Source organism: Protopterus annectens, chromosome 7.part0 (genome assembly GCF_019279795.1).
Source record: "Protopterus annectens isolate FY-2018-M chromosome 7.part0, PAN1.0, whole genome shotgun sequence".
In the NCBI taxonomy this organism is placed as follows: Eukaryota; Metazoa; Chordata; order Ceratodontiformes; family Protopteridae; genus Protopterus; species Protopterus annectens.
In genome coordinates this window covers 535,848,836-535,859,604 of record NC_056739.1, presented here as the reverse complement: position 1 = coordinate 535,859,604, position 10,769 = coordinate 535,848,836, and positions in this window count along the sequence as shown.

Here is a 10,769-nt window from a genome sequence, read left to right as displayed (position 1 = left end):
GTTCTATTAATCAAGTCTCCTCCTCTAAAACCTTCTAAGACTGTTTGGATGACGTAAAACTTGAAAGTGTGATGTGTACCTGCCTGCTTATAGTGCCTGGCTAACGCATTGACATCCGAACCCACTCTAATTTGATAATTATGTTCTCTGATGCGTTCCTTAAGTGCTCGGTTGGTCTTACCTATATAATAAGCAGTGCATGAATTACAAGTGGCAACATAAATCACGTTCTTACTGTCACAATTGGTGTTAGTGCTGAAATTGAAGATACGTCCTGTTGTAGGATGTGTGAAGGTCATTTCTTTGTTGATAAAAGCACACTGATTACATCTACCACATGGCACGGTGTTCCTATTCACTGTACTACCATTATATGTGGGGTATCTTGGTCTACATAGTATGCTCTTGAGGTTGGGATGGTTCTTAAAAGCTATGCGTGGTGCAGAGCCAACAATTTCACTAACCTCTCTATCTGACTTCAAGATGTCCCAGTGCCTATTCATGGCTTTTTTCACTTCTAAACTCATCCTGCTGAAAGCCAGGTTCGCCCTAACTTCAATCCTAGTTGGAATCTCAGTGTTAGTTTGTGCCACGTTTTCCATAAAATATGGTCTAGCACTGCTGGTCCTTAGGGAGTCTACTTTGTGAATGGTCTCAGTAATTTCTTTCTCATGATAACCTCTCTCTAGGAACCTTCCTTTCATTTCCTGTACTCCATCTTCATAATGTTCTTGGTCAGGGTTAAGTCTCTACACTCTCATGAACTGTCCTTTTAAAACATTGTTAAATACATGATGGGGGTGCATGCTTTGCCTATGCAAAAGGTTGTTTCTCTGGCACCCCTTTCTATGTATAGATGTATTTAACATGCCATTTGGCAATCTAGAAACCTCAACATCTAAAAACGATATACTCATATCGGAGAAACTCATGGTGAATTTCAAAAACTCCGTGGTTGTATCTAAATATGATGCAAATTCATTGAGGGAGTGCTCATCTCCCAACCACAAGAGGAAAAGATCATCCACAAAACGGCAATACATGCCGACATGTTCAACAAATAGTGGATTATCATAGAGATATCTATCTTCCCATCTAGCCATGACTAGGTTGGCGTAGCTATTGGCACATGACGTGCCCATAGCTACGCCATCCTTCTGTAAATAAATATCTTCCTGGAATACAAAGACATTATTAGTCAGGATTGTTTCAAGTAGTAGTGTAATCAGATCTATCTTCTTATCAGTAAACACTGAATGTGCTTTCAAATACTGTATTATAAAAGTAATGCCTATATCATTGGGAATTACTGTGAAAAGGCTAACAACGTCCAATGTAACTAAGAGGTATTGTTGATCATCTTTTAAATGTCTTGTATGGGAGTATAAATCTAATAGAAATTGCTTACTGTCTTTTAATATTTTCTCATTCTCATTAACTAAGGGTCTCAGTACATTCTCCAAGTAAATAGACAGTGGTTCCGTGACCCACCCTTGGCCTGCCACAATAGGTCTCATGGGTGGGTCAGTATAATTTTTATGGACTTTGGGTAGTCCCAGAATGACTGGTATGATAGGGTCCTTAACCTTAAGACATTTAAAAGATGATCAACAATACCTCTTAGTTACATTGGACGTTGTTAGGCTTTTCACAGTAATTCCCAATGATATAGGCATTACTTTTATAATACAGTATTTGAAAGCACATTCAGTGTTTACTGATAAGAAGATAGATCTGATTACACTACTACTTGAAACAATCCTGACTAATAATGTCTTTGTATTCCAGGAAGATATTTATTTACAGAAGGATGGCGTAGCTATGGGCACGTCATGTGCCAATAGCTACGCCAACCTAGTCATGGCTAGATGGGAAGATAGATATCTCTATGATAATCCACTATTTGTTGAACATGTCGGCATGTATTGCCGTTTTGTGGATGATCTTTTCCTCTTGTGGTTGGGAGATGAGCACTCCCTCAATGAATTTGCATCATATTTAGATACAACCACGGAGTTTTTGAAATTCACCATGAGTTTCTCCGATATGAGTATATCGTTTTTAGATGTTGAGGTTTCTAGATTGCCAAATGGCATGTTAAATACATCTATACATAGAAAGGGGTGCCAGAGAAACAACCTTTTGCATAGGCAAAGCATGCACCCCCGTCATGTATTTAACAATGTTTTAAAAGGACAGTTCATGAGAGTGTCCAGACTTAACCCTGACCAAGAACATTATGAAGATGGAGTACAGGAAATGAAAGGAAGGTTCCTAGAGAGAGGTTATCATGAGAAAGAAATTACTGAGACCATTCACAAAGTAGACTCCCTAAGGACCAGCAGTGCTAGACCATATTTTATGGAAAACGTGGCACAAACTAACACTGAGATTCCAACTAGGATTGAAGTTAGGGCGAACCTGGCTTTCAGCAGGATGAGTTTAGAAGTGAAAAAAGCCATGAATAGGCACTGGGACATCTTGAAGTCAGATAGAGAGGTTAGTGAAATTGTTGGCTCTGCACCACGCATAGCTTTTAAGAACCATCTCAACCTCAAGAGCATACTATGTAGACCAAGATACCCCACATATAATGGTAGTACAGTGAATAGGAACACCGTACCATGTGGTAGATGTAATCAGTGTGCTTTTATCAACAAAGAAATGACCTTCACACATCCTACAACAGGACGTATCTTCAATTTCAGCACTAACACCAATTGTGACAGTAAGAACGTGATTTATGTTGCCACTTGTAATTCATGCACTGCTTATTATATAGGTAAGACCAACCGAGCACTTAAGGAATGCATCAGAGAACATAATTATCAAATTAGAGTGGGTTCGGATGTCAATGCGTTAGCCAGGCACTATAAGCAGGCAGGTACACATCACACTTTCAAGTTTTACGTCATCCAAACAGTCTTAGAAGGTTTTAGAGGAGGAGACTTGATTAATAGAACCTTAGAATATGAGACCAGGTGGATTATCAGATGGAGAGCAGACAACCCCCCTTGTCTCAATGATAAGGTACAAATCAAGCCTTTTTTAAAAAGTAGAAGATTACGTAGAACAAGGTAATCACTTTGATAATAATGGGAAATCATACTTACCAGTGTTTTTATGATAATATAAGTGAAGATTCATTAGACTGATTCCCCAGAATTTTGACATGTAAAATTGATTGTTGTTCATTTCATGTTTTTCATCGGTTTGTTATAACCGAGATGTATATATTGCTGTTCTTTGTTTATGGATTTAGTTTTTTGTATAGAAATCATAACATTATTGTTTGGTATTATACATCACACACTCATCAATTATTGGGCCGTAGGTTGTCATTAATCAATTGGAGTTTTTGTATCAATTTTGAGCAGATATCATGACTCAAAAATGAGACCTTATAATAGTTAAGTTGGTTAAAGAGTGGTGCTATAGGTTTGTAAACATTAAATGAGATTTAGTTAGTAGGCAACGTCTTGTAAGGAAGGTTTGACGCTGCTTAAATGTTTGGATGCCAAACTATTGTATTTTGATAATATTGGACTATATGCTCTGATTCTTGTCTTGTAGAAAGCTATGATACAGCTTCTGTTTTTAATGGATTCTTATTCTTAATGAGAACATAACTGTAGTTTGTTCCGAAAGGGGGTTTATGCAATTGTTAATTTCTGTAAACAGTTGATTTGGTTATACATTATTCACAATTTTGATGTTTTACTATTAAGTGTTTAAGTTAGCAACATTTTAGGTATTAGGATTTTTGAAAGAGCTTGTGATTTTAAATAGTTTAGTATTTAATGTATGTATTACTTTAAGATACATCTAGTAATAGTAATGAGTATAAGAACCAATGACAAATCATGGAGGGGTTTTTAAACAAGCTCATTTTTAACCTGTAATAAGAGTCCGAAGAAGCCTGTTGGCGAAAGCGCTTACTCTGGTTTTGAAATTAAAGTTTTACTGAGCTCACAAACGTGTGCATCGTCTTTTGAACATTGGATTTATCTAGCGTTTTATTGCCATTAGAGGATCACGCATATGGTGTTTTGTTCATGATATAATTACTTATATATAAGTATTTATTTATATATATATATATATATATATATATATATATATATATATATATATATATATATAAAGAGAGTATATATAGAGGGTGCACATAATATCAAACAGCCATTATTCCTACAGTTGCTGCCTTTTAAATGGCCAGTGTCTGATTCTTCCCTATAAATGAGAATTATTGTATGAAACATATACCCACACACAATACAAAGGACATGACACCACACAGTTTGCATACATATAAATGTTTATTTGTGTAGTATTCAGTTGTTTATGTCAATTCTTATAGCATTTTTGGTGTTTGAAATACATAATAACTGATTAATGCAGCTTTCAAAGAAAACATATGATACAGTAATCTGCAAAACATAACCTACTTTGCTGTCTAGGCTAAAGCCTTCATGTAATACTAATCTCACAGAATTATTAGCACACTTATGATACTGGTAGCTTCTAGCATAAATAAGTGAATGTACAAATGCTAACTGTTTTTATAATATTGCCTTAACTACCATACTTTGTGCTAGCTTCTTGCTACTCACCACCACTGTTGACTCTCTCTCTCTCTCTCGCTCTCTCTCTCTCCCACAAGTACCCTGCTCTTCATTGTGCTGTTCTAGTCTATAACTTCTGAGAACCTACCTACTTGGTGACAAAGGACCCGTCCAACAAATATACGGTGGTTTCATCTCTCAGCCTCTATTCCCTGCTCCCTCTCTCAAGGAAACAAGAAAGTATGTTATCTATGTCCTGCCTGTAAAGCCTACTACTGTCCACTGTTGCTTCAGGGGTAGTAAAGCATGCTCTGAGCCTGGAAAGCCAGCAGCCTTTACCCCCCAACTAACTACCCTGTCACCAAAACTCCTCCACGACCTCATAGTACCTCTCTTACTAACTTTTCCCCCTTCCCTAATCTGACACTAGCTAACCTCCTTACTGAATTGACTGTAATACTATATTTGTCCAGTAGGTGGCATCCCTATCCCATCCTTTATTTTTCCTGCTTATCCATCTGTTATTCTGCTTTTATTACTCTATATTTCTAATTACCTTGAACTACTCTTAATCCTCACACTTTACCCTTTATTTCAACTTGCTACACACCTTCCTGTTTTTCTAATAGACTCCTTACTTATCTCTGCTCTTTCCAACTTTAGACCTACTTAACTTAACTTCAGTAATTAGCTTTGCTGATTGTTTCTCCTCTAGCTGCTCCATTACCTGTCTCTACCTGCTCCGTTCACCCTGCGGGCTCACTCTGCTCCCCTACCCCCAATTCCCACCCACTCCAGTGCTGTTAACCTTATACTTCTACAGCCACACCCCTTCCACTTATCACCCTATCACAAACTACTTCTACTTAACAACCCCACCCCCAACCTCAATTTCCTTTATCAGTTTTTACATTTTAAGTCCACACCCTAACCTCTCCACTCTACTTCATTATTGTATTTCTAACATTATACAGCCTTCTCTCCTAAACCCACCTCTATCTTACTGTATCACACACTTCTTGTCTCAACCAGCTCTACCTCTTACAGCACTCTCTCCTTTCTACCACCTCTATTTTATCACATACCAGACACCTTACCTCAACATACTCTACCACCATACCTTCACATCCTAATGGCCCTAACACACAAATTTATTCACACAAACCTACTACTCTTAACTACTATTCTAGTTTCACTTACTCTTTCATGCACACTAACCTTCTTTGAACATTTTTCTCTTCCTGAACACCACCACCCCTACCAGCACACTCTACCAGTTTCTCACATACATTCCTTCAACCACATTAATATAACCTCCACTTCTATCTACATACTTCGAAAGTACCACAGATCTACCCATGTTACTTACTTCCATGACAAAAAAAACCCACACAACTACTACAAAATCCTAAAGTTAATACAATATTCTCAAAAACACCCCCTATTGGATGGTGATATTCATCCACATCCAGGCCCCAATACAGATGTTCCCAGTTACCCAAACAACCTAACATCTCATGCTACCATTACCCCAAAAAGACCATCTAACTCCCTCTTGATAGCTCACCTCAACATCCGTAGCGTTAACAATAAAATTACCCACCTACATGCACTCTTAGAAGTGCATGCTTTTGATATTCTCTGTATTACAGAGACATGGCTAAAGCCCTCAACTCAGGACCATGAAATTACCCCTCCTGGGTATAATATCCTGAGATGTGACCGCAAAACCTAAAAGGGTGGAGGTGTAGCCATTTTGTATAAATCAGAACTCCAAGTTTCACTCTTCAATACGCTCCTGCCCTCAAATACTAATGCAGAAACCCTTACTGCTAAACTTCAAATCAACAACTCCAAAGCTATCTATCTAATTTGTTCCTATCTTCCCCCTGGAAACAATATCAATACTCTTGAAAACATACTTAGTTGCCTCTCTACTCACCTACCTCAGGAAACCATTGTGCTAGGTGACTTTAATATAGACTGGGCAACCTGTAGCTCCCCTAATCCTATCAATCACATAAATCTTTACGGATTCTCACAAATAATAACCACACCTACTAGAATCAGTAAACCAAGCAGCAAGGAAACCAGCCTAGACTGGATGCTTCTAAACAGCCATCTTGATACTTATAAACCAGGAACCCTTCCAGATGATATCAGTGACCATGCCCTAACCTATACTATCAAACAAAGAGTTCATAGCCCTAATACTAATATTTTTAAAACTTCCCGTTCTAAAAAAAACTTTAAACCAGAAACCTTCCAAAATGAACTGAAAGCATGTGACTGGTCACCCTTGTATCATCTTCAACTTGATGAAATAGTGACTTACTTTAATACTAGATTCCTACAAATCCTAGATTACCATGCCCCCTATCGCTCTTCCCGACAAAGTGCCAAAATTGCCCCATGGCTCACAAAACCAACTAGGCAAAAGATCCTCTTAATAAATAAAATGTGGTCCAAATCGAGAGCCTCTAAAAGTCCATCAGATCACCTTTATTTTAGACAGTTAAGAAATGCCACCAAAAAAGACATTCTACAGGACAAAAAAAACTGCTACCTTCACCTCCAACAAACCCACCAACAAAAATCACAAAAGTTCTGGTCCAGCATTAACAAACTACACCAGCCAGGCCATTCTAAAACTCCTGCACCATCAGGATTCAACCATAATAACTCTAAGCAAATTTCCGATGCCTTTATTAGCTATTTTACTGAAGCCATTCAAACCCTAGCTAATACATTACCACCTATTACCACCTCCCCATTAAACACCTTGAATAGTCCAGCTCCAACCTTTCATATACAACCGGTACCTACATCCCTCATTTGCAACCTCCTTCAAAAACTCAAACCATGCACCTCTTCTGCTGACTGTCTTACAACTGAATACCTATAAATCGCAGCTAAAGCCATTGCCTATCCCATCTCCATCCTTATAAATAGAACAATTTTGGAAAGCACAATCCCTTCCATATGGAAAGTCTTCCATATCATCCCACTACATAAAGGTGGGACATCTACTGAGCTTTCCAACTTTTGACCAATCGCCTTACTCTCTCCAATAGCTAAAATAATGGAAAAAATGCATCCACAGACAACTTGACCACCTTCTCCAGAATAATTTACTTGCCAACTGCCAGCATGGCTTTAGACCTTTCCATAGCACAACAACTGCCCTGCTATCCTTTTCTGACTGTATAAACAAAAATCGTAACAACAACTCTCTTTCCTCTGCACTATTTATTGACCTTTCAAAAACCTTTGATATGGTTAACCATCACGTACTTATTGATGTACTAAAAGCCCAATCACTGGACCCACAAGCAGTACGCTGGTTTAAATCTTATTTAGAAAATAGACAGCAAGCAATGCTTTGGGATAAAAATCTCTCTATACTCCTCCCTGTGAACATAGGAGTTTCACAAGGCTCTATTTTAGGCCCACTTCTCTTTTCACTATTTATTAATGATCTACATGCAAAAATTCCTCAAGCCACCTGCATACAATATGCAGATGACTCTACTTTAATATGTTCAGCCAAGTCCATTACCTCACTCCAGACCCTCACCCAGACAGTATTTAACACTGTTGAAAATTGGTTCACGCAACACTGCCTCCTGCTGAACCCCAAAAAAACAAAATTATTGCTGTTTGCTCCTACTCAAAAGTCATCACAACTTCACTTCACAGTGACTTCTAACAATGGAACTAATATATCCCCTGACACTACAACTCGTCTCCTGGGAATAACAATTGACAACAACCTTAGCTATGATGACCATATTAATACTACTATAAAGTCTATCAACAAACAACTAGGCACCCTTTATAGAATCAATCCCTTCCTTACTCCTATAGCCAGAACCACTATTGCCTAGGCCCACTTGATCTCAACCCTGTTCTATGCTTCTGCAATATATACCAATCTTTCTAAAAACAACCTTTCCAAACTTTCAACCAGTTACAATAACATAGCCCGATTTGCCACTGGCACCCCCTTTAGAACTCACCACTGTCACAATCTAAAACAACTGGGATGGTTAGAACTGCAGAACCAACTACTTTGTCAACAACTTCTTATCACCCAAAAGATCCTTTACCACCCTAATAATACCCATATCCTTACTAATCTGATTACCCCCTATAGAAATCTTGCAACACTACACTCAGCTAATAAGCTTCTAGTTTCCACTATTAAATCCAACAACAAAGCTGGGGACTCACTTTTCACCAACACAGTGGGAAAAACCTGGAACCAGCTTCCTAGTGAACTTTCTACCCTTGCTTCCACACTGCTTTTTAAAAAAACACCTTAAAGAATATCTTAAAACTCAATGGCTTTGAACCTGCTCTAACCCTGACTGATATCTCATTTCCCCTTCTTGCTCTCTCTCAATGCTTCTCTACTCCACTGTTCTATGTTGCCTACCTGTAATAATGATTTCTTCCAAAAAAAAAAAAAATTATATTTTTTTTGGAATCTTCATATATTTTCTTTAGCTCTCAAATGTCGTTTGTTTGTTTCTCTATATTTGATCTTGCTTAAATACACTAAAGAACTCTGTACAAGTTTATCGTACCTACAATTTAAACAATGTACTATAACTCATTTTACTATTGATATATATTGTAGGTTTTGTCACTGCCGATGCTTGGAGCTTTTCTCCCTGGGCCTCTACTGAAAATGGACATATATTCAGTTAGACCAGCCCGGTCATCAAATGTAAAATAAATACATAAAATAAATAATACAACAGTAAAATTACACTTGCCTTGAAGACAAGAATCAATCAACACTTAATTACAGATGTAGTTCAACAGCATCCAATTACACTCTGTAGTCAACCCTCCTAGGGGGAAAAGTATCAATTGTCTCAATGTAAATGTATCCATTATATAACAATGCTTAACTTAAAACGCCACTATCACACTGACAAACAGAACTCTGTGCAAGACAGTAAGCTCTAGCCCACCACTGTTCCCATGGTGAAATGTATGAAAATGTACAGCCATATACCTTTGCGTTTCTTATTACTGATGTTCCTCACATGTTGAAACAGCCTAGGTGAAAAACATTTAATACCCCTCCCCCATAAAATGTCTTACAAAGGCATATAACAGTGTTCTCTATACACAGACCTCCAGACTGTACAGGGTCACACATGTTTTATCCAGCTGTAGCCCTCATATATATTGACCCTAACACACAACTTGTGTGGGAGTCAACAACATTACTGGAATGATAGCAGGAATGTCATCACTAAATAATGATAGATCATTACCTATCAACCTCTTACTGCATGACATCTGAACAAAACCTGGTATATAAGTGGAGGACAGAGGCTGACACACAGGGCCATATTTGAAATATTGCTGTTATACACTGTGAACATTTCTGGTGTTACAGGATTGGTTGCAACATACCCTTACTCAGGAATATGAAGTCAGAAACACAAATGGATGTTGCCATGTACTGATAGCAATCAACAGAGAGAATGTCACTGATATGTCAGAGACAAAACCTGTGTGGGGAACAGACAAAACATAGCAGCCAATCCTCTGGCCATCATGTGGATAGGCCCACAGTTGAGAGCTATGCAGACAGACTGCATTCCATGCACAACTAGCATGTACACACAAACCCTGTAAAACAAGCAGTATTCAATGCATATAACAACAATACTCACACACTGTCCCTAGGTCTGGAACCTTATACAAACATGTAGTTGGCCTGTGTCCACAAGTCCTGTTGTAAGAGGTATTCATACCTTCTGCCTGTATCACTGCTGCCTCCACACATGAAGGAAGTCTTCCATACAAGAAAGGTAAAGGGACAACACCCACATGATGTAGTTATTTATAGTAGTGGGTTGCTATGACATTGGTTATTGGAAGAACTACACAGCTGCCTGTATGCAATTAGCAAGTGGGGAACAGCAATTGGTGCAGAGGCCATCACCTGAACACGAGCATCACCTACAAAAGCCATGCTTCAACCTGTTCAAACAAGCTTGATCCCAGTAGTGGAGAGACAGAGTGAGAGGGAGACACCAAAAAAAAACACATAAACAAAACCTCAAAACAAGAAATAAGAAACAAGAAGACAACTTCTACACAGAAGGAACCTGAATATAAACCAGGTATGTGAAACATGTAAGCAAGTAATTGAATGTAGTACTTGGTCTGTAATAATGG